Raw genomic sequence first — 19,695 nt, 5'->3', positions numbered from 1 at the left:
ATGCCACCCAGCAGTGCTGCCAATCAGTGCCCATCAGTGCTGCATATCAGTGCAGCCTATCAGTGCAGCCTCCTCAGTGCCTCCTCATCTGTGCCACCTCATCAGTGCCCATCAGTGCTGCCTTATCAGTGCCCATCAGTGCAGCCTCATCAGCGCACATCAGTGAAAAAGAAAAAGTACTTATTGCCAAAGTTTTATAACAGAAAAGAAGAAAAACTTATTTTTTCCAAATTTTCGGTCTTTTTTCCATTTGTTTAGCAAGAAATAAAAAAACCCAGTGGTGATTAAATACCACCAAAACAAAGCTCTATCTGTCTCGAAAAAATAATAAAAATTTCATATGGATACAGTGTTGCATGCCATTCAAAGTGCAACAACACTGAAAGCTGAAAATTGGCCTGGGCAGGAATGGGATGAAAGTGTCCAGTAGGCAAGTTTTTTTTTTTTGAAAAGCCAGTGGAGTGCAAAACACACCCAAAAACTTCCACCCGGTGACAAAAAAAGTGCACACACATAGAGAGTGACACACAAAAACGTGCAACGGGTGTTACACTGATCCTCCGCTAGGAAAGGACCTTACCCTGATCCCCCGGGGCATTAGGCTCCAGACGGGGACTGAGGTACTTCACATGGGTCCATCTGGCCAAAACTAGACGGACCCCCATTCTCTGGAAGGTCTGGACTAGTACAAGTACTAGGTGGGACTCCCCCGAAAAAGGGCCTATAAAGACCTATATCCACCCCCTCCCAAGACTTTCAGAGTAGGCCCGAGGACCCACACCCTACTCATCACACTGTGACAAACTGTGACAACACCAAACAAAAAAATACAAAAAAGTGACAAGCAATGTGGAATAAATAAAAAGAAAGTAGGGGAAAAGGAAATGGGAGAGAGTGAAAAGTGACCATTGTGTAATACAATGGCCGGCCCTCGGGCCAGGAATAAAAATTTCCCCTGGTCCTAGCCAAAAGGCTCAGCCCTAGAGGCAGGTGCAAAAAACGTGTGTTGTGGTGAAGTGACCATGGTGCCATAAATCAAGTGCCTAAATACTGTGATTGTACGGCACCCCTGAACTGCCATTTCAGGGGCACATTCACCACTGGCTTTTCGTGCAACCCTGACCACCAGCCCAGACCACAGCAGCCCCCACCCCAGCCAGGAAGGCCTGAAGTTCTGGAAGCTTGGTGAAAATCAAGTGCCTAAACACTGTGATTGCATGGCACCCCTGAACTGTCATTTCAGGGGCACATTCACCACTGGCTTTTCGTGCAACCCTGACCACCAGCCCAGATCACAGCAGCCCCCACCCCAGCCAGGAAGGCCTGAAGTTCTGGAAGCTTGGTGAGAGCCCTTTACCATCAGGCCTCACCGTCGCTCCCATCCCTCTAATTACATTCGGGAAATGCTAACCGCTCCCCCGGTGGGAAAGGGGAGCCAGTGTTCTCTCCCGAAAACCTGACTGGAGCTAGAGCTACCCCAATCTAGGCCAGAAGGCCAGGGACTCGACACTCTGGCCAGACCCAATGGTTCTCCATCCCCATCAGAAGGCTTCCCTTTCGGCTACAAACCGCACCAGGTTACCTTTACACCAGCAGGTTTTGCATAGCCTCCGCCATCCCTGATACCACCTCGCCGTAGATCAGGGACAGAAGCAAGCACCACCTCCTGGCAACTGATAAGAACAGATACTACACTTGATCTTAGCCAAAAGACCGAGAAGCAGTGGTTAATCTAATACTATCCCTAGAATAAGTACTTTAATACTACTTTAATACTATAATATACTTTAATACTATACCTAGATTAAGTACAAAAAAGAACACTTATGGTGTCTAATAAAAATACTTCCTCTAATGCAAAATAGTTATCAATTTATAATGGTATGATAATTATTTTTAATAACTTAGGTTAAAATTATTACATCTTCTCAGATAAATGATAAACAAATGCCAAAAAGGGGAGATGAGAAACCAATCCCTATAATGAATAGTAAAGTCTCTCCAACTTGTCCCACACTGTGAGAATTATCAGTTTTACAAGGGTGGAGTCCCTGGAGCGAAGGAGGCTGAACTGTTCTAGCTGACTCTGCTTGGGCACTGATTTGCTCAATAGCTTCTATTTGCATCACAAATAACTTTCCCAGACGTCAGATTTAACTATAGCATGCAGATGGATGCTCGCTGTCCCATTAACAGGACACATGGCTGATAAACAAGACAGCTTTGCTTCCTCTTTTCTTGTCTAAGGGATATTTTTCAGACATCTGATTTGTTTTAAGAAACAAGGTAAGAGTCCTCATTCTACTTTTAACATCAAAACCCTCCAAGCTAAGTTTTTACCAGCCAAGGTTTTATGACTTTCTTATATTTATTAGAAATAATTGGTACATCTATTCTTCTGTTCCTAGTGATATGAACAGAAAAGTAAAGAAAAACATCTTAAAACTGTTATTTGTGCTGTTAGACTAAAACTTACTGTAAAGTTTTTAATAGCTTATATTTCTTAGGAGTAATTTATTATGAAACTTAGAAACATAGAAGAGTGATGGCAGAAATAACACCAAGTGGTCCATCGAGTCTGCCCCATTTTTTTCTTTTTTAATTTATTTTTTAGTTTTTGCTAACTTTTTTGATCTGAGTAAAGATCTAGGTTTGTCTTACGCATGTTTGAATCCACTTACTGTTGACTGACTCACTACCGCTGACCTTTTGAGACATACAGAATGGTAACGAATAAAAAATGGAATGAGGATTATAAATAAAGCGTGCATTAGGTAAAGTGTCTTGTTGTACATAGCAATCGGCATCTTTGTTTTAAGATCCAACCTGACATAGAGAAATGATAGTTGGAGGCTAATTGTTTGCTACAGGCTACACAATTTATTTTTCCATAGCAGACTTTTTACACATTAGCTATTATGTGTAGAGGCTAAAATTTTTAATAGGCAGCCCAATAAATAATAGCACTGAAAAGAGCTAAACACTGAAAAATAATCTACATGGATAGTTATTTGTAAGCTATAGACAGAGTTAACATTTTATTGGCTTTCTCGGCATGAAAATGTAATTATTGTGCTGTCAATAAAGAGATTGGTAATAAGCAGTTAAATGTTTTGGTAACGTGATCAAATCATCCATGCAGTTTAGCTGTAAATGAAAAAATCATGATTGACATGTTTGTAACAACCTTCACTTTCTGTTACATAATAATAATGATTATCTAGAAGGGAATGGGCCCGCTTTACTAAAAGGAAATGCACAATAGTAGGGAAAAATGTATACAAGATAACTGATATGCTTGGAGCGCTTGTGTTGCAGCTTTGTATTAGTTCATGGACGTTTGCTTACCCAGGGAACACAATATCTCAACTTATCTACTAAAGCAAAAAGCATAAGCTGTGACCTTTTTCTTTTAATGCTTTCACAATCAATTACAACTATATCACTATGTGGTACTGTCCCTACATGAAATGCAAATGTAAAATAGCAATTGGATGTAAGGAAGCATTCTGTGATAATATAATTTAACAAAGTTTGTTGGTGACAGCATACATGCATTTTATTAGAAATCTCTAAGCCAAAGGGGAAAGTGAGAGTGTGGAACATTTTATTTAAAAAATTCTGAACTAGGGGAATTGTACCTGATGGAAATATTTTTTTCTGTTTGACTGAAGACTGAATGAAGGTAAATTTATTGAATCCATTTCAGAGCAAAAGTACATTTTAAAAAACAACAGATTTTGAATTTAAACTACCAACCTACTCAACACAAATAAAAATATGTAATAGTAAGCATGCAACAAAGATTTGTCTGATTCTGTTTCTGTTTGATGCCCATGAGTGACTGAAAAAGAAAACTTAAGCCCCATACACACGGGCCGCATATCGCCAGAAATCTGCCAGTACAGTAGAAACCTGGCAACATTCGGCCCATGTGTACAGGTCGTTGCAGAAAACCAGCAATCAATCGCCATCCGATCAGCTCTTTCAGCCAGTGGCTGTGAGTGCTGATCGGTGTGGTCTGGTGGTCTGGTGGGGGGGGGGGGTGGTCACCCTGTCAGAACAAAATAGCACAGTGGGAATAACGCTGTACTGACATCGCATAGTTAGCTTAGTTTTTTCTCCCTTCAGCCCGCTGGGTTTGTACAAAAAAAAATTACCGTGTATCAGGCATTAAGGCCCCTTTCACGTGGATGTTCAATCTGTCCCCTTTTCATCCATCCATTGATGGATGAAAAGCCAACAGCAATTCATTTCTATGGGTAAATGAATGTAAATGGATGATCACTCATTTACATCCGCTTCCATTCGGGTTTGTTTTTTTTAAACGGAACAAGACTCCATCTAGGTCCATTGAAATGGGCCTGAATGGATGTAAATTGATGTAACTGGACAAGGGTTCATTTTTTGCATTGGTTGTTATGTCCTAACAACCATGACTCATCCCAGCTGTCGGTGGGTGATTACCCACTGATAGCAGAATGTACACAAAAGAGCTGACATTAAAATTTTTTTTAAAAAAAGTGGCGTGCAGGTATGCTCTCCATTCCATACTAGGCTGTTTGGGTATGGTATGGATTGGGGGGGACCTCACACCAGAAAAGAAAAAAATAAATAAACAAAAGGCGTGAGCCCCCCCCCAAAAAAAAAATGAAGTCTCACTGCTGTCAGGACACAATAACTAAGTGGGCTACCTAATTTGTTACATGTCAGTTTTAATATTTTTTTCATTTATATCTCAGATTGGGTTCCCAGAAACCTCCAAGACATGGAGGGAGAAAATATACCTATCTTTGAACTGGCTAGTGTTGAACCATTGGGGGACACCTGTCATCTTTAACCAGATTTCAGGGTTACTTATCTTGTGTTCAGCTGGCCCTAGTTTTCTATTTTATGCGGTCTCACTTGGTGGGTGTCTTGTGGCTTCCTGGGAGTAGGAGGTTCCTAGACAGACTCTTAAGCATTGGCACAATTAAGTTGTTTGGTGGCGATAAACATCCCTGATGCAGATATGTTTGAAATGCGTTGGATGTCCCTTTTCATGTTAAAACTGTTATTGAATCATACATGATTTACAGTATCATATGGTATTGGGTATCACCACCTTTGAAAAATAATGTTGTGCTTCAATGCTGTATGATCAATTGATGTTTTTAATATACTGGATCCTCATGTAGGTTTTCTCTCTTTTTTAAACTGTCAACAATAATAAAATGTGTATTTTTATATAACAAACATAGGACCTTGGTTGCTGTATAAAAGTCCTAAAAAAAAGGGAAATTTACATTTTTTGCGGGTATCTATATTTGTGCTCCTGATCATAGTTTAATAATAATTTGCCTAACCAGTTGAGGCAAAAGAACAGAGAACCCAATCTACTACCTTTGCAGGCATATATGTCTATGATTACCGCATAGTACTTTGTCCATTGTGTAATTTAATAGTACTAAACATTACATTTCTATTTCTATTTGCAGCCATTTAATTTCCAAAACCTGGCAAAAAATAAAAGCAATGCCCCTTAGTAACCATGGCAACACTGACAGTATTCTGCACATTGTTTTAGTACGAAACACCACCAGAAATGTCATTTCACGCTGATGTGATTGGCTCATTGCTTTTCCCAGAAGTGATTCTCTTATTATACCACTGAGACAGGTCATATGCTTAATGCAGGCAGACTCTCCAACCTTAGCCCTTAGGAAGTGACTGGGATGTATTCAGCAGTTTCAGCAGAAAAGCATTAGTGGAAAAACCCTGAAAATAAGTTTTCTATAATTATTAAGTGGTACAGACCTTCAGTTATGGGGCTGAAGGACATATCTATGGATATATCACTGCACTTGTGCTCCAATTGAAGTACAGGCACTCTGCTGCAGTTGCAGATGGGGACCTAAAGTTTATCTATTCAAAACCTATAAAAAAAAGTAAAGTTGGACTTTACTGACACTGAGGGGAACATGCAGAACTGTGTATAAAATTGTCCTTAAATTGTATTCCATGCAATTCTTAAAGGCACATACAAATTTGACACAGGAGTTAAAAACAATTGCCTACACATCATATTCTGCTAATAAACCATGCATACACTCTGCTCCCAACCACCACAAAAGGCTTGTTAGACATATTTACTAATTATTACAAAATGTTTAACCTTGTGTAGATAAGTCCTCATAAGTCAACATGTTTCTCAATTAGCATCTTCAAGACTTATTGAGGATGATTGCAGAGGTAACTATAGCTTGAAATCATGGCAGTCACACGAGGAACTCCTGGGGTGGGCACCAAGGCAGGGAAAAAGAGACAAAAAGCACCAACCAAGAGGGCCCCTCTGGCTAATATGTACTAGATAGGATATATATTTATAGAGGGCTTTGGCAAGTCTTGAGCCTTCTAGACCCCTCGGGGATATGATTATTTTGTAACGACATGAAACATCGGCCCCTCCAGATCAACAATTGCTTACCACATACCGATCATTAATCAAATTAGGGAATAAAATATAGCCTTAACCCATTTATCTCTTAGGCCCAGACAGAGGGAAAAAATTTCACTAGCTATGCCATGATGTCAAACTGCCACAAATCTCACCAGGAGTCACAAAGTTGTTGAAGTTGGGACTCATATGCCCTGTACACACGGTCGGACTTTCCGACGGAATATGTGCGATCAGAGCTTGTTGTTGGAAATTCTGACTGTGTGTGGGCTCCATCTGACTTTTTCCATCGGAATTTCCGAACACAAAGTTTGAGAGCAGGCTATAAAATTTTCCGACAACAAAATCCGATCCTTTAAATTCCGATCGTGTGTAGACAAATCCGACGGACAAAGTGCCACGCATGCTCAGAATAAATTAAGAGACGAAAACTATTGGCTATTGCCCCATTTATAGTCCCGACGTACGTGTTTTACGTCACCGCGTTTGGAACGATCAGATTTTCCGACAACTTTGTGCGACCGTGTGTATGCAAAACAAGTTTGAGCCAACATCCGTCGGAAAAAATCCATGGATTTTTTTGTTGGAATGTCCGATCAATGTCCGATCGTGTGTACAGGGCAATAGTGTTTCCATTCAGAACTTTCTGAATGAATGAGAGCTGTGCAGGCATATCTATGCACAGTAGCTTCAAATTCAAATTTGACAGGAGCTGGCATGGATCAAAACCCTGCAATGGGGGAAGGGTGTGGGTTTAGGGGTGGTGCCTTTACTCTGACCAAGTTTCCTGTACACCTGTGGAGAGGCGACCCTGTTTCACTGTGTGTATTAGCACTTTTAGCTGGGTTTTTGCACAGACAGGCAGGCTGATTGCACACCTGTGGGCTTGGTTCATATTATTATTATTATACACAATTTATATAGCGCCAACAGTTTGCGCAACACTTTAAAATGTACAGGGGAACAGCACAATTACAATACAGTTCAATACAGAAGGGACAGGAGAGTATATTCTTCCCAGGATTAGAGCTCAGGGCTCCCACTTGGAGACAGCTCCATCCGGGCAGACAGAAGGTCTGGCCCCAGCAGTCAGGAGGACTCCACCCTACAGGCACGAGGTCTGTGTATGGAGAGTCAGGAGGGCTCCCATCTTGTCTAGGAGAGAGAGGCTGCAGGTGGCAGCTTGAGCATACAGGTCCGAGGAGCGGGTCTAAGGCCTAGGCATGAGGCCTAAAGCAGCTATGTCGCAAGTGAGTAAGCCAGGAGGCAGAATGAACAAGATACAGTAATGGTGGAACCCCCCTGCGAGGGAAATTGCTGTTGTTTTTGAACTTTCTGTTTCCTTTAAATAAAAGTGGGCTGCCACACCCTTAAAAATGCAGTCTGGACTGACACGCTTTCTTGGAATCGCATGCACCACTAGAGCTTAATCACCCCCCGATATTTACACAACTTAAATATGAGTGTAATAAGAAACATGGTCAGAAACAAGGAAGCTAAAAACCTTCTCTATAGTTTTGAAAAAGCAAAAGGCAATTTCTGTTGTCACCAGAACAGATCTACCCACTGAAATATTTCCCCTCACTTCCTGTTACTAAGACAACTCAAAAATGTTGGATTTCCTATCACTTTCTGTAAGTGAAACACTGATCACAATTACAAATAATGAGGGTGAATATCCCCAATAGGGACACAGACTGAGTTGAAAACCTTGCAGGCATTCTTTTTTTTTATATTCTTTATTTATTTATTATTTTCAAACAAATGATGTACATACCAATTAGTACAATGTGTATAAGGTAATGCAAAATCCACAGCAGATATACAGAGGATTATAGAGACAAATCAAGTATTACCAAACAGGTATCCTTTACACGTACTATTATTATTATACAGGATTTATATAACACCATCAGTTTACGCAGCACTTTGGTGCTATATAAATCCTGGACAGACATTACAATTACAATACAATTTAATACAATAGGAATCAGAGGGCCCTGCTCATTAGAACTTACAATCTAACAGAGAGGGTCAAGAGATACAAAAGGTAATAACTGTGGGGAATGAGCTGATAGAGAAAAATACAAGTACAGTTGTTAGGTGGGGGCAGGGTAGGCCTCTTTGAAGACAAAGGTTTTCAGCGATCGTCCAAAGGTGGATCGACTAGGAGATAATCTGACAGATTGGGATAGGGATTTCCAGAGGATGAGAGAGGCTTGGCAGGCGAGCATGGGAAGAGGTGATAAGGGGACTAGAGAGCAGGAGGTTTTGGGAGGAATGAAGAGAACGTTGGTTGGTATTTTGAGACTAGGTTAGTGATGTAGCTGGGGAAAGTGTAGAGGATGGCTTCGTAATTTGGAAGTATTTTGAATTGAATTTGTTGGGTGAATGGATGCCAGTGGAAGGATTGGCAGAGAGGGGTAGCAGACACTGAGCGGTTGGTAAGGTGAATGAGTCTGGCAGCAGCATTCATGATGAAATGAAGGGGGGATAGCCTATGTAAGGTTAAGTCAATGAGGAGGGAGTTGCAGTAGTCGAGGCAAAAGATGACCAGGGAGTGAACAAGGAGCTTTGTGGTGTCATTGGTTAGAAAGGGGCACATTTTGAAGATGTTACAGAGGTTGAGAGGGCAAGCATTGAGCATTGATTGGATGTGGGGCAGAAAGGATAGTTCAGAGTCCAGGATTATGCCTAACACCTTGGCATGCGGGGACAGGTTGATAGTTGAGGCGTCGATCTTGAAAAAGAAGTCAAGGGAAGGGGCACGTAGGGGAGGAAATATGACCTTGGTTTTTGATAGATTGAATTTGAGGAAATTATATTATATCCAGTCTGGTATGTTTGTTAGTAAATTAGTAATGTGTGTGGAGACTAATGGAGTGAGCTGAGGGGTAGAGATATAGATTTGGGTGTCATCAGCATAGAAATGATGTTGGAAGCCATAGGAGGCTATTAACTGACCCAGGGATGGAGGAGGTGTTGATCGAGAATAGGAGAGGTCCAAGAACAGAACCATGAGGACCTCGACAGAGAAAGGGAGAGGGAGTAGAATTGTAAGTAACATTGCAGGTGCAATAGGATAGGTAGGATGAGAGCCAACAAAGAGTACAGTCATATAGACCAAAGGAGTAGAGTCTTTTGAGGAGGAGAGAGTGATCCACCATTTCAAAGGCAACTGAAAAGTCTAGGAGTAAGAGTACAGAGTAGTGTTCATTGGTTTTGGCTGTTAGTAGATCCTTTGAGAGTTTTAGGAGAGCAGTTTCTGTGGAGTGTTGAGGGCAAAATCCAGACTGAAGGGGATCAGGAAGGTTCCTCTCAGTGAGATGGTCCCTCAGTTGGTTGTAGACCAGATGTTCAAGAAGTTTGGAAGAAAAGGGGAGCAAGGAGATGGGATGCAGGTTGTTAAGATTGGTGAGGTCCAGTGAGTGCTTTTTAAAGTGGAACTTTAGTCAAAAAATTAAATCCTGCTAGAGTACTTCAGGCCCCTTTTACAGGTATAGCTATATAACACATTAAAAATAAGTACCTATCCTATTTAACATCCAGTAATACACTGTCTCCCCCTGCTCTGCACATGCTCATTTGCTCTCTGTTTTTAGACATTGTGCCAAATTTGTAGAGGCCAATCTGCTGATACCCTATAGATTTACTGCTGTTTAGGGGCTCTGGGCTTTAGCAAAGTGGCAGCCTTCAGCAAGAAGAAACCTTAACAATGCTGGAGGCAATTTACAACACACATCTATTTTGGTAGCATAATTATTAATGTGGAATACATGTTCCTTGCTGAAGAACATTATGGGTAAAGTTCCACTTTAAGTATAGGGGTGACTAGCCCATTTTTTAGAGAGTTGGGGACAATACCAGAGGAAGATATTGAAAATGTGAGTTCGAGAGTGTAGGATAGAGCCAGGGGGGTGACCATAGCATTTGTGAGGCAAAAGGGTCCAGGGGGCAGGTGGTTAGGTGGGTGTTATAAAAAAGTTTAGCAACCTTGTCTATAATAGCAGGGCTAAATGAGGGAAGTAATGATTGTACCTGTGGTCATGGAGTGTTAAGTGGGGAAGGTACAGAGGAGATCACCTCATGAATAGTATCATCTTATTTTTAAAGTGATTTGCAATCTCCTGGGCAGTGAGTAAGTTAGTGGGTGGAAGCAGTGGAGGACGAAGTAAAAAGTTGAAGGTAGAGAAGAGTTGACAGGGGCCGGATGAGAATGTGTTAATGAGTAATAACGTAGGTCTGCTTGGCAGTGAGGAGGCAGCAATTGTATTTTTGGAGGGCAGAAGTATTGGTTGAAGTCTGAGACTGAGTCTTACCCCGAGGCGCGCAAGAGCGCGGCTACGGTTTTTGAGACTTATGGTGTCATCTGTTTGCCATTGTTGTAGAGATTGGAGCCTGATTCTCTGCGCAGTGAGCAGGGGCCTCTAGGGATGAAGACAGTGAACTGTTGTAGACAGAAGTGGCTAGGTTGGGACAGGACAGGGATGAGATTTTGTCAAAGACAGTCAGGTACAGTATTATGGTATAATGTGCAATATGGTAAACTCCGATTCAATAATCTGCATAATGGCAGGAACAGCCCTTTAAATGGTAAGAAAATAAATTGTTTTGTGTACAAAAAGGAAAATACAGACAAAAACAAAACCAAAAAGAAAAAAATGGAATAAAACTACCAAAAAAGTTACAGAAACACACTAAAGCTGACCATTGCTGGGGAAAAAAAAGGGAGGGGGAAGAAGTTAGGGGAGGAATGAATAGGAGTAGACAGGGCAGCTCCTCTCTACCCGGTATCTTGCGGAAGCTCTGAATGTTCCAGGATTTATTTATACTCGGCCAAGTACGTAAATTCATGCCAGTAAAACTATTTGGTAAGAAATTTGTCTCGCATGTCATGCTCTGAGGATATAAGATCTTCCATTCTATTGAGTTCCTACACCTTGGCTAACCACATAACTATGGAAGGAGATCAGGACTGTTTCCATAGTGCAGGAGTACAACTCTTGGCTGCGTTAGGATATGCGGCAGTACCGAGCATTAAAATTTGTAAGTGTTCTGTGGCATGGTATAATGATGTAGAAGGAACCAGGCTGAATCTAAAGGAAGCTGATAGTCCGTGATTTTTTTGGGTGATTCGCCTAACTTCCAACCAAAAATGTTGAAATCGGTCACATGACCAGAAGATATGCAGGAGGCACCAACACATCGCCAACATCAGTCTGTGAAGAGTATATTTTTGTAGTCTATGTGGCATCAAATACCACTGCATCAAGATCTTGTTATACGTCTCTTGATCTTTCGTGCATACAAAAAATTTGTGGGAACAGTCGTCTATTAATTTGCTCTTGTGTGAAAGTCACCTGGAGGTCTTGTTCCCATTTAGTAATAAAGTGCGGTTTAAAGTCAGGAGAAGAGGCGTTATCCTGCATAAGAGTAACAGAGTGTCTCAATGGTGTGGAGGCCATACATTCCCTTGTAAAAGGGGTAAGATCTCGTCTAAACCCCTAAGGAAGTGTGGATAGAAAGCTTGCAAGTTGAGCCTTACGCCAAAAATACAAGTAGCCTAACCTGGGATGAACGGTCATTTGTGTTATAGGGGGCCAGGAGGTTCCTGTAATAAAATGATGAACTTGGAATGTTTGAGCCATTGATCCACTCCCTGGATGGAATGAAGGGTTACCCAGGAGAGGGAAAAGTGGAGAGAGCCTCTCTGAGATGCTGGTGTTAGAAAACACGTAGCGGCAGAGTGTCCAGGTTGCTCCAATTGTGGGATAAGTCTTGATTGTCATGGGAACATCTGCGATGCACCATAGAAATGCTGAAAGCAGGATCTGGTAAGTACTGTACTGAACCATCCATATCGACACCAGTCGATAACTCGTTAAATAACTTGTTGAATGATAGGCTGCATAATATCCCGCAAAATCGATGCCCCTCAATAAAATTGATAACATTAAAAGCCTGTAAGGAAGAGGGGGCAGTTTGTGGACCCATAAGAGTTGTGAGAACAGCCTATTCATGTCTTAGTAAATGAGGCAGGGACATATACAGGTAAGGTTTGTAAGACATTCACTTCCTGTGGCATGATGTTCATTTTTAAGATGCTACAGTGGCCAAATCAGGAAACCATTCCTGTGTGCCATACAGTGAGGTCTTGTTTTATTTTTTGGGAGAAGGGGAGGGAAATGTATCTGAAAAGGAGTTGACAGGTCCAGATTATAAAGGGATCCATAATACTTTAGACATGTACAATTTGTTTCGGTTCAAATATCATTTCGGATACATTTTTGGTTATTCGGAGATGTGGATACATCTCCGAATAACCATAGTAAGGAATGTCTTTGAAATTTGTTTAGCTTAGTTTATTAGTTTTATGAAGAATTCAGAATTTTGGGAGTGATTTGAATTTGGATTTGAAAATTGACCGATTGGAATTCTGTGTGAAGAATAGAGGGTTGTTAAGAGTGGGCTGGTATGCTGCCCATCATGTCCTCATTAACTTATGACTCATCAGCTGTCAGCTGATGAGTCATAAGTTAATGAGGACATGATGGGCAGCATACCAGCCCAAAAGTTCTTTTGTTTACATTCCCTGAATGTAAACAAAAGAATTGCTGGCAATTAAACATTTTGAAAAAAAAAAACAGTGTGGGTTTCCCCTCTATCCATACCATTTCTTTGGGTCTGGTATGGATTTTAAGAGGAACTCCAAGGCAACATTTTTTTAAAAAATGGCATGGGGACCCCCCCAAATCCATACCAAACACTTATCTGAGAATGCAGCACGGCAGGCCAGGAAAGGTGGGGTGGGGGGGGGGGCGAGAAAGCACCCCCCCTTCCCCCGAATCATACCAGGCAACATGGCCTCAAAATGTTAATGAGGACCCCTACTCATTCACCAAAAAGTGTTCAAAGAGTTATTAAATACATAACATTTTTTGACAAATCCTTTATTTAAAAAAAAAAAAACATAAAAACACAGACTCAAACAAAAAAAAACAAAAAAATATGTCCACCGAACGCGACTGTTCCTGTCTGTGGACACAGCCATCTGACAGGTAAAAATATGGTAACACTTGCCCAAGGATAGGTAGACATGGGGGAGGGTAACCTCACTGGGTAACCCCCGCCTCTATGTTTACCTGTTCTTGGGCTGTGTCCCTGAATGGGACCAGTCATGTTCGGTGGGTGGTGTTTTTTTTAAAATAAAGGAGTTGGCAAAAACTGTTGTTGTGTTTTTATTAATTTTGACTTTTTTGGTGAATGAGTAGAGGTACTATGTACCTCTACCCCCCATATGAATGAGTAGAGGTACTCGTTCACATGGGGAGGGTTGGGATCTGGGGGGCTTCCAGATTCTGATACATCACCCTCCACACCCCCACAACCACCAGGCCAGGGCTGTGGGGCAACGCTGTATCCTGGCCTAGGGCGACAAGGCCAAGGCCTAGGGCAGCACTTTGCAGGGGGGCAGCACAGAAAGAGTCCCCGCCGGCTTGCGCTACACTGTTAGTGTAGCGCCAGTCTTATGGGGCGGACTGGGCTGAGAGGCAAATTAGTCTAGCGCCCCCATAAAGTGGCTGCACTGCTTCAAGTATGGGGGCGTCTGGCATGCCGCAACTTTGGCGCTATTAATTTTGACTGTCCTATCATCCTGGACCACAAACCTTTCTCACTGTACTATGTTTTCTGCTGCACCATCGCATGGTTATATCTTCTTAGTCCTCTCCATAAAATTATCAGAAATTTGTGATTAAAGTAGAACTATAGCCAACACTTTTTTTTCATCTTGGATAGAATAAGGGAGGGTTATAGCCACTGTCAGTTTATTTTTTACCATCCCTGTCCCATTGCAGAGATTTCCCTTCACTTCCTGCCCCATAGCCAAACAGGAAGTGAGAGGAAATCTATGCAAATTAAGGGAATCCATTGTCCCCCCAGGCCCTCAGAACTAGTGTCCCCATTTGAAAATTTCAGGACGGGTCTTAAACAGCAAGGGGTGTGGCCTTGACAGGAAGGGGTGGGTCATATTTAAATTAGGGGGTGCACGAGTTTAGTCAGGCCTAGGGCAGCACAAAACCTAAATACACTACTGCTATGGGGAGGAGGCCCTTGTCCCCATCAACATAGGGACAAGGTGCATTGTGGGGGAAGCCCCATTGCCCCAAAGCACCCCTCCATGTTGTGACAAGTGGCCTGCTGGGCTGCATGCTTGATTAAGGGTCTGGTATGGATTTTGAGGGGGCCCATGTAATTTCTGAAAAAAAAATTGATGTGGGGTTCCCCCAAAATCAATATCAGACCCAAAGGGCCTGGTATAGATGGGGAGGACCCCATGCTGTTTTTTTCATATATTTTACTTGCTGGCAATTCTTTTGTTTACATTCAGCTGTCAGAAGAGAAACTGTGGCCCGCTCCTTAACAACCAGCTATTCTTCACACAGAATTCGGATCGGTCAATCAATTTTCAATAGATCTGAATTAGAATAGTTCTGAAAATTTGGAATTCATTAGAAATTTAATAAATGGAATGAAACTAAACAAAGCTAATTGAATTCCGAAACAAATCAACAAACCAAATCTATCTCAAATGTAACTAAACAAAATTTTCCGCTCTCCACATGTCTTTAATACTTCTTAAAGACATCCACAATGGTGATAGAGGGAGAAAGTTTGATGAGTTTAGAATCAAAAATCCTGGGCACATAGGAGCAAGAATATTGCACACGGAGCACTTTCCACACTTGTCACCCAGCTCGTAATATGTACAGCTATAGTGCACCACTACCGCTTTGAGCTTAGGTATATATAGGAATCACAGACGTTCCCGTAGAACCGCCAAGGCATTCAGTGACACAGATTGTTTGTGGACTGCTTCTAATTAATGGATTTCAGAGAGTATTTGTTCCATATGAGCCATCCTTTCTTTCAACCAGGGAGACCCAATCTTGATCAAGACTCCCCGTACAAAGGCCTTATGCGATTATCAGAGAATCATGGGACTACAGTCTGCCATATAGTTGGTCTGGAAAAAGGAGCGGATTTCCTAACAGAGTAGATGGGTCTTGAATAAGAGTGTCATTTAGGCGCTATTGACAGGGATCAGCCGGAGTCGGGGAGATGTCAATGTCTAGGACCATGGGAGCATAGTCTGAAATGGTAATGGTGCTGACAGTAGCATCTCTCACCCACGGCATCAGAGCATGGGGGATCAGAAAAGATCAATGCGTATATAAGTGCTGTGGGGATGAAAGTAGAAAATATAGTCTCTGTGTTGAGGGTGTAGGGCATGCCAAATGTCTATCAACTGATATAGGCAAAGACATTTTTTATTCACTTGAGAGCTGGGAAGGATAAATGGGAGGCCCCATGGGATGCATCTATGATGGGGTCAAGCGTAAAGTTAAAGTCACCCCCTATGGTGATGATGCCTTCGGAGAACTCTTGAGGCTGGATTCCAAGAATCAAGCCTGGTCTGAACTTTGGAGGTATAGATTCACCAAGATGTACAACTGCTGGTGCCTTCCTTAGCATACCATACGTCCCGAAACTTCCACTGAACAGAGTTATGGATTAAGATACTGACTCCCTTAGTGTTAGCAGAGGTGGAGGTACTGTGGTAAGCTACAGGATAGGATTGGTTGTGGAATTTGGGGGTTTGACCTGTTTTAAAATTAGTTTTCTAATCAAATCCTATCCTCAGGTGTCGGAAGTCTGCTAATACCATAGTATGCTTCTCGGTGGTGTTAAATCCTTTCACATTCAGAGAGGTCAGTTTAAGCAAAGTCAGCTGGCATGATGGAACCAGCGATAAGGGGCAAAGAAGAAAAAGAAAGGAGGGAAGAACACCCTGGAAAAGCTGGGAGGGGTGAAAAATTCCTCTCTCCGCAAGAAAAAAAGGTAAATCAAAAGGATCAACATCCTAAAAACAAGCAGCAAAAAAAGGGTGCTCAGGTGAGGGCCCATGTGTGGGAGTGGAAGAACTAAGCAGACAGAGCACCTGCTCCCTCCCACCCCCATCCTGAGGATCAGAAACAAAAGAGAGAAAGTCTTACTAGAACTGCTGACTTTACCTCAGAGCAAAAAAGAAATATGACAGAAGGTAAAACTTTTGAAAAAAGTAACAGCTGGCAGTATCACCCTTGATAGGGTGCATACAAGTGGCCTAGCCACTGACTACCACCAAAGAGACTTCCCCCCTGAATCCCATGATAGACGGAGCTCACACACGTTTGTGCTCCAGTCCCAATCTTTGCTACTCCTGTTGACACAGCATGCAAAATAGCTGGGGGCACAAAAAAAAGGGAAAGGTCAAGAGCAAGGACTGCAGAGCACAAGGATAGGTCAGTGCCCGACCTAAAAGCTGGCAAAAATCCTGGAAGTGCAGAAGAGGATGGGAGGAGCAGAGATCATGGACACCAAAGAGACAATGGAGGGAGCACAGCCACATTCAGTACTCACAATATACGGGCACCGTTTAGCAATAGTGGAGGGGGTCAGAGGACCCCCGAGAGACCCACGGCATGACCCTCCTCACCTTAACAAATACGCAGCATGGTTCCTTGGGGGTGCGCCTAACCGCGCTGATGGTAGCCAACTGTTTTCCTCAAGGGTTATGTACAGAACTGTGACTATCACATCTCCCCATGTAGTGAACAGTGTACAAAGGTCATACGTACCCAGCACCCCCAATCTAAGAGTACAAATATCATACAGAGCACAAACAATATCAAAGTAACAAAATACAGAAAGGTTAGTGTGAGCTGGACCCAGTGAGAAGGGGAATGCACTAAGGGGGTGGTCTCCAAAAAAACACAGAACACCTGGAGCGCTGCGAGTCTAGGGGCCAAGTAGAGTGCTCTGATGAGGAGTAACCAGATAAGTGGCTCAGACCCAGTGCAGTCAGCACAGCATGGAAAGAGATGTGACAGTCAAAGAAAATACACAAACTGCAGCGCTCTGAAAGAATGATCAAATAAATTCCAACGTAGTACTGTATGCATAAACAATGCTATTTATTCCATAAAGTAAAAAAAAAATTGTTGAACAAAGTTTAAAATAAATGGTAGTGAACGTTACCAATGACCTCAGAGTGGACAAGGGGGAAACAATCATCCGGGAGGCTTTCCTGGAGATGGTTTGAACATCAATCACCATCCAAGGAAATGGAGGGGAGAAAATTCAGTTCCCGGATGGGGAGCGTACTGGCTGCTGGCAAAACCTTCCAGCTCCAGGTGGATGCCTTGGCCGGATGGTGGTCAGCAGGATGGATAGAAAGGCAACCTGTGTGATGTAAATGGCCCCAGAGGGAACAACCAAGCCAAGCAGGGTTGATATTCTCAGTGCGCCTATGCGCCTTCTGTGATGTCACTGCTGTGCTTGAGATAAAGGGGAAAGGTGTCCTGAAGTTAGTTGTGTAAGCGTCCACTGTTCTGTTGCCATGACTTACATGTCACAAGGTGACTTTGACAAAGCGCATGTGCGCGAAACATGTAAGTCACGGCAACAGAACAGTTTAAATTTTCTCCCTTCCATTTCCTTGAATGGTGACTGATGTTCAAACCATCTCCAGGCAAGCCTCCCAGATGCTTGTTTCCCCCTTATCCACTCTGAGATCACGTTCACTACCATTTATTTTAAACTTTGATTGTTCAACCATTTTTTTAACTTTATGGAATAAATAGCATTGTTTATGCATACAGTACTACGTTGGAATTTATTTGAGCATTCTTTCAGAGCACTGCATTTTGTGTTTTTTCAAAGACAGTCTCCAGCAGGGCAAAATATCGTCCGGAGGCCACCCCCAGATGACCAAAAGGGTATCTTGGAAAGTGTCCACCAGCTCATATTGGGTGATTAGCAAAGCAAAGTGTCCAAAATAACAAACAAAAAGGGAAAAGCCTGGGCATGAGGGCCTCAAAAACACTGTAATCCCTAATGGCTCAGCAGTACTCATGGACCGATCCCATCCTGGCTTTTGATGAGGTCTCAGAGGTCAAAGAGGAAGGCCTGAGACAGAGGACATCAGTAAGAAATGCAAGGGCTGGTCAGGCAGCAGTTGGAGCCAATCCGGAACCTAAATCAGTATAGTTTAGGAAGACGAAACGGTCTTGGAGACCAGCATGGCTATGTAGCTGGTAAGATGCATTGCCTTTACGGACCACAAGATGAAAAGGAAAGCCCCAGTGGTAGGATATGTCTATGGCACAGATTTTCTCCACAATCGATCGCATAAGGGCTCTCCTCTGTAGGGTGGCTCTGGAGATATCAGGCAAAATCTGTATATTGAGAAGTGTGTAAGATAAATCCGCGCAGTGGATATGGGTACTACTGAGATATAGAGCTGCTGCCCCTACAGGTACAATTCCACCTAAGTGGTGTGTACTGGAGTGTATATAGAAAGCAGGTGTAGATATGGCGCTGCTCTAGTGGGGTAAATTTTGATGATGAACCACCGTTTTTGTGCTTTGTGCAGTTTCTTCACTTCTGTGTAGAGGCTAAGTAATGTGTTTAAATAGCGAAAATCTCAAACATTGTGTATGTGAACAAAATTGCAGTGTTGTGCTAGAGGTAAATGGTAACAAAATATATATTTCAAAGCAAAATATGTGGATGAATAAAACGAAAATTGGGATGTTTAGGGTCCCAATTTTTTTTGTTTTAGGCTCTAAAGACCAATTGTTGTTTGATTTGTGCTACAATCTCTGGCGATTGTTTACCAATAGAATTTTATAATCCTAGCTGTGTTCCTGTGCGTGATTTTATCCAAACATGGTGTGGATTATTCTATTTAAATGTTTAATGATAAATATAAAGTGCTAATTCTGTAAATAAAACGCCGCAATCCTATATCACATGTCGTTGCATAAATAAGTGACAAAGTCCAAATAGTGCTTAAAACCAAGAAAGTGCTGGTATAGTTTTTGTTAATTAAAAAGTGACTTGTGCTTAAATATAATAAAGTGACTTGTGTGCAAAAAAACAGTGCTTATTGGAAAAGAAAATTCAGTTTTTTTAAAAGTCTTTTTATTTGGTTCAAAGGGATAAATCCTCTTTGGAAGACAATATTGTATAAGAAACTTCTTATCCAGGTGCTGGCTTGGTGATGGTGCTTCTTAAATGTGCCCTGATTATGCTTGCACTCACCGGATAGCCTTACCCCTGCAGGGGTGCGAGCAGCCACAGTATTTGCCACTGTGTAGCAACCCTGGATATCTCCGGTCTGTGCTTTAAGTGTTGTTGACCGATTTAAATACGTT

The 19,695-nt window shown here is 42.2% G+C and overlaps 1 protein-coding gene and 1 pseudogene across 1 annotated transcript in view; one reads left to right on the top strand and one right to left on the bottom strand.

Annotated features, from left to right (window-relative positions):
* Window positions 1–1,591: 1,591 nt before the first annotated feature.
* LOC141109078 (U2 spliceosomal RNA) lies at window positions 1,592–1,725 on the bottom strand (annotated as a pseudogene).
* A 374-nt stretch (window positions 1,726–2,099) lies between these two features.
* ADGRD2 (adhesion G protein-coupled receptor D2) overlaps window positions 2,100–19,695 on the top strand; it is a 1,056,485-nt gene continuing 1,038,889 nt past the window's right edge. Inside the window, exon 1 of the mRNA XM_073600363.1 lies at window positions 2,100–2,286. The gene's annotated coding sequence lies outside the window, so the exon portion shown is untranslated. The remainder of the gene's footprint in view (window positions 2,287–19,695) is intronic.

The sequence above is a fragment of the Aquarana catesbeiana genome, linkage group LG09 (genome assembly GCF_042186555.1).
Source record: "Aquarana catesbeiana isolate 2022-GZ linkage group LG09, ASM4218655v1, whole genome shotgun sequence".
NCBI classification, from domain to species: domain Eukaryota; kingdom Metazoa; phylum Chordata; class Amphibia; order Anura; family Ranidae; genus Aquarana; species Aquarana catesbeiana.
Note: the sequence above shows the minus strand (reverse complement) of the source record. Positions and strands in the feature narration are given on the sequence as shown.